The sequence below is a fragment of the Triticum urartu genome, chromosome 4 (assembly GCF_003073215.2).
Source record: "Triticum urartu cultivar G1812 chromosome 4, Tu2.1, whole genome shotgun sequence".
In the NCBI taxonomy this organism is placed as follows: Eukaryota; Viridiplantae; Streptophyta; class Magnoliopsida; order Poales; family Poaceae; genus Triticum; species Triticum urartu.
In genome coordinates this window covers 5971721-5977569 of record NC_053025.1, presented here as the reverse complement: position 1 = coordinate 5977569, position 5849 = coordinate 5971721, and the positions used below count along the sequence as shown (strand labels likewise).

The following is a 5849-nucleotide window of genomic DNA, read 5'->3' as shown; positions in this document are numbered from 1 at the left end:
TCATGATTATATGTAATTCTATTAGGTGTTATGAATTCTTAATCCGTACTCTTACTTCTTAGGTTTCATTCTCTTCACCATACTCAGTTCCGGACATACTACTCTCTTTTCATGCCATTCTATGACTACATATACAACACCATGGATAAGTCATCGGACACATTGTATGAAAACTCACTTGAGGACAAAGAAAAAGAACTAGATGTGGTTCACATTACCCATCTTACCAATCTACAGTCCATCTATCATATCAGGCCTGGCTTCGCTCAATATGCCTCCAGGCCTTATACTTCCACGTGGCAAATATGGATCATCTGGCCTGTGTCATGGCTATCCATGGTCCTCACTTGGGTGTATGGTTCTTGGTTCACTGTTGAGAGGAATGTCATGAAGGAACTCAACATCCAGTCATGGGCCGTGCCAAGATACAACTTCCATGTAAGAATTATGTGAAGTTAACAATACCTTGTTAACCGGAGAAATATAGCCGTTGGAGAGAAGGTAACCAATATATGACCTGCACAGTAGAATTGCGTGTTAGTTAGTACAATAAAAACATCATCTCTCCATGTGATTAAAATGAAGCAATATTTAGACCCAACCTTGATAATTTTCTTACACAATGATGCAGCCACAACACGGGCCACCTTTGAAATATTTCCAGCAAGAAGAACTTGATCTGTGCCTTGGGGGATATTATTGGCAACAGCTGCAGCAGCTAGGCTGGTGCCATCCACCAGTTTTACCCCCAAGTTTGGGAACTTCTGCAGATAGAGTTCCCCACTTCCATTGAGGCTTTGGGACTGTTGGGTTACAGATAGCATCATATTATTGTGAGTGTCATACTCATATATGTTCTACTATTACTGTATATCTAGATTTTCCAAAAACACACATATGTAGTTTGATCAACAGCAGCTACACTGCATCAGTACTTTCTAAATCATGACCATATGAACTGAAGATTAAGAATAGTTTGAAGTTGAACAACTGAATATATATACCTGGTTCAGTAGTCCAAGACTAACGACTTTAGCCCCTTTCTTGTTGGCTTCCCATATGGCCTTTAAAATCAGGCTATTAATTGCTTCCTTCTCCCAGTTCAATCCATACTGCAAAAAGGAAAGGGTGGTTATTTGGTTACCTTCTCTCCAACGGCTATATTTCTCCAGTTAACAAGGTATTGTTAACTTCACATAATTCTTACATGGAAGTTGTATCTTGGCACGGCCCATGACTGGATGTTGAGTTCCTTCATGACATTCCTCTCAACAGTGAACCAAGAACCATACACCCAAGTGAGGACCATGGATAGCCATGACACAGGCCAGATGATCCATATTTGCCACGTGGAAGTATAAGGCCTGGAGGCATATTGAGCGAAGCCAGGCCTGATATGATAGATGGACTGTAGATTGGTAAGATGGGTAATGTGAACCACATCTAGTTCTTTTTCTTTGTCCTCAAGTGAGTTTTCATACAATGTGTCCGATGACTTATCCATGGTGTTGTATATGTAGTCATAGAATGGCATGAAAAGAGAGTAGTATGTCCGGAACTGAGTATGGTGAAGAGAATGAAACCTAAGAAGTAAGAGTACGGATTAAGAATTCATAACACCTAATAGAATTACATATAATCATGAAAAGAAACTTAATTTTCCATGATAAAACATTGCCTTGTCTGCTTAGGTTAGAGTAGGATTAAAGAAGAGCCACCGGATAGATTTTTTGTTGTTTACCGAAGAAGTGGAAACACTTACGATGGCGTATATATGAGATACTTGAGAGGGGGGACCATTTGAAGAGCCAACAAGGGACCAAATCGAAGTTGCAGTGGCCCATGTTGTTCATGAAGTCAATGTAAATCAGATATATCTCGAATGTGATAATGGAAGCAGTTCCAGTTAATGCGCAGGTGATCATTGGGATCGAGAACAGAAGTTGATAGGCCAAGAGCTCAGCAAATGGATGGATAACAGCTGCATGAACATAAGAAGATGATGAGTCATCACTCATTAGATTAGATGTACTTGCATGTACCATTTGAGGCAGGTTCGTTGATCAACTCATCGGGGTTTGAGCAGTGATTATTTATCAACTAGATGAACTAAGTTGGTTAATCTGAGAGGGACAAAGATGTACATGTGATGGGCTCGGTGACGATGGAGGCATGATGGTGCGAGTGGTAACGTGTGTACAGGAAATGGTGGTGTAGCGCACGATGGAACCAGTAGTAGAGGAACTCGACGGGACCAGCGTGTAGCACCGCAAGCAGAACCGCGCCGTCAGTCCGCCACAGCGGTATGTGCTGCCCGCCTGGCAGGTACATGGCACCCAGGAGCAGCAGGATGGCGCTCAGGATGATCTGATCGTCCCTGCACGCAGCACATACACACACGACATAGGTCAATTTGCCTTCATAGACGGCGTCGATCGATCGCGACTACCAACCAGTACTAATACCTACCGGTTGCCCTCTCGGTCGACCTGCTCGAACTCGATGCCGCGGTCGACGATCTGGCGCTTGCCGCGCGTGTTCTGGAGGCGTGACACGGTGATCCAGGCCTGGTTGTGGAGTGCCCAGAGAAGCATGGACGGGAGGATGAGGACGTAGCCCAGGTCGGCCTCGCGCCACAATTGGTCGCCACCAGGTGCAGGCCGTGCACCGTCCATGGCGCCAGCACCATGTACTGCGCATGGGTGCCAGGATGGTCAATTAGTGTAAGGTGGTTGTGATGCTGTAAACAAAATTTGTTTGTTCGTCACGTATCTTCAAGCTGCCAAGCCTCTTCCAAGGCCACTCGCTGAAGAGGCCGGGGTTAGTGGCCATGGCGTCTTGGGGACCTTGGAGCTGCTTTCTTGCCTATCAGTTCTGAAAGCCTCGTGTACACATGCGTGACAAAACTGGCCGTAGTTTTGCTCAATTTATAGACACGGCTGGTGCGTGGATGTAGAAGTAGCACAGACCAGGTCATCTCTGGCAGTTCAAAAAACCATTTTGTGACACTTTATTATCCATATGAGACATGCCTATGGAGCGGCGAAAAGATCGACCCAGCAGAGAACACAACTCAGGTTCCTTGTGGTGGAACCTGCCTAGTCTTTTTGGTGCATTACCATGAATTAATTAGAGGATTTTTGACGCTACTTGTTCAGCAGTACAGCGTGCCTGTCAACTATGAGGCATCTGTGGCGATCGTCAATCTCAAGATCTGCCGGCCCCGTCTCTCGGAGGTGCTCATAGGGGTAGGGTTTCTGTGCATAGCACCTATGTCTGTATTGTGTTTCTGAAAGAAAAAAAAGTACATTTAGACCATTTGACACACAACAAAGATAATATCATTGTGGTTCAAATATCAATGCTAGTCCTGTTGAAAATTTTAATACGAAAAACAATGTTAGGTCTCCTATAAAACTCCTCTTGACCTATTTCTTGGATATGTTGGCTTCTCGTTGTTCTCGCCTTCATCGACCTTTCCATGGCCAGCTTCTGCAGAAGATTTAGATTATTTTTTGCTGACGTCCATGAGTGTGCTCCCCTGTGGAAGCCCATGAAACATGCATTCTTCATCTTTACCACATAAGGCTCTTTTACCCACACACACAAGACTCGTTGCCCTGTCCAAACATACAAGGACTAACGAGAGACAAACATCAAGCAAAATAATTGACATCTAATTTTTTTGGGGGTTTACACCGAGCTCGCAAAATCTGATACGTAGTTATACAGGTAAGTGCTTTGTCCTTTTCCGCGGGACAATCTTGGTACCATCTCACTAGTTGCTTCATTCGCAGGATGAGGAAATCAAGTTTTGTATGTTTTGTATCATAAAAATAGAGCAGCGTCACTGTTGTGATATTTTGATCACAATCTATAGAACACTCTTCAAAACAACGTGCCTCATGTAGTACACCAAAATCACGATAGAGAAGAGGTGTGAAGTAGGACCCTCTCATATACACAAACATAACCATTCAGTTTCCGCACTAATCACATATATAGCTATTCGGCTACGGCAAAGCAATTAAATCATCCGTCCAAAAACAGAGAGATAATCAAGCTAAAACAGCATAGCATAGCAGTTTATACTTATTAATGCAAATCATCTAGGGCATAGGAACTAAGACATAATGTATTGGAAGCACATTGCATTGGCAGGGACCAGGTTATTCAATGAACGCTATAAGGCGGAGTATATTACAAGAAACCATCATTTTAAGGGCTAGGTTATCAAAAAACATTAAGTTACATTTTTTTTGACAAAAACCACCATGTCTAGTGTAATTATTTTGCAAATAACACTGATCGACGGATTAGAGCATTTTAAACACGTTTATGACAGATGGGTCCCATTCGTTAGGAGCTGAGTTGAAAAGAAAAAGACCACCTAGGCACCTTGACTAGTCAGAAAAGCCACGTCGACACAGGAGGCATCTTCGCCGTCGGCGGCACCGTACGAGCGCTGGTTCACGTGCACTAGCCGGCTCGCGCGGGAGGTGGCGCTGGAGCGGTGCGCGTTCACCGGCCAAGAAGTTGCCATCCGTCCCCCTCCCTCCGCGTGCGCTTTGGTCACCCTTGACGGCCCCGCCGTTGGCCGTCGTCGTGGGGCAGAGAAGCGAATCGATCCAGATCGAGGACGATGGCGGAGCGTCGCGGCCGGGCCGGATACGGTAAGGATGTTGCCGTTGGCGTCGTTGTTGGGTCGAGCACAGCGGACGCGGCCGACGCGAGCGCCGAGAGGAGGCAGGAGCGCGGGGTTGAACACGACGGATGCTGCCGACGCGAGCGCCGAGAGGAGGCAGGAGAGCGGGGTGGCCGCGGGGAGCGAGCAGCCGCTCGGCGGCGCGGCAGACGGGACCTTGTGCAGAGCGTCTGATATGAGGGGCAGCCTAGAGCGTCGCAGCCGTGTGCTGCCCCTGCCGCCGTCCACGGCAGCTCCGGCAAGAGGATCGGCGATGAGCTCCATGAGGAACACCGGGGCGTGCGCCACAACGGCAGAGTACGTCGACGTAGGCCCTGCTTGTGGCTCAACGGCCTCGCCAAGACTCCAGCGAAGGCTGCCACCTGCGCATGTGTTTCTTGTGAGCGCACAGAAGCTGTTCGGCGTAATGCACAAGACAAGGGAGACAAAGGAGAAAGAGTGGACCAGTCAACACTCATATGTGGCATTTTTCTGCCAAGTCAGCTCCTGACGAGTGAGCCCCACAAGTCTTAAACGCACTCAAAGCGCTCTAATCCGCCGATCAATGTTATTTGCAAAAAAGTTATGCTAGACATGATGGTTTCTGTAAAAAAAATGTAACATAGTGTTTTCTGATAACCTAACCATCAAAGTGGTGGTTTCTTGCAATTTACTCCTATAAGGCACGACTAGGAGGCCAGGTTCCCGAGATGAGGGAGTAAGTGGAAAACACTAAGAGATCAGGGGTGTCTAACTAACCCTAGCGCGCGGCCAGCCAATCCTCCCCTGCCCCATGCCGCCACCGGAGGACGCCGCCGGGCGAAGCTCGTGCAGCCAACGGTGGCGGCAGGGCGGCTCCTCGCGGCTCCCACTGGCGCTGGGGCGGCGGATCTCGGCGGGAACCGACAGTGGCCCGGGCGTGCACGGCCCTTGACGTTCGGCGGCGTGGTGGCGGGTCTCGGTGGGGGGCTGAAGGTGGTGGCGGAGGGGTCGGCCGTTCCCGCTCGGGTTGTACTACTGCTTGCGACGGTGCGATATGGCGGCCTGCAAGGTGGCGGTGTTCTGCTTTCCTTGGGCCGGCGCATCCTCGGGAGCAGGAAGGGGCCGGCCTGGCGGGCTCTGGTGGACGTGGTGTGCTCGTGGCAGGGGCGCTTTGGCGCTCCGA

The 5849-nt window shown here is 48.3% G+C and overlaps 1 pseudogene; it reads right to left on the bottom strand.

The window, feature by feature from the left end:
* Positions 1-408: 408 nt before the first annotated feature.
* On the bottom strand, positions 409-2832 carry LOC125554479 (annotated as a pseudogene).
* Positions 2833-5849: the final 3017 nt, after the last annotated feature.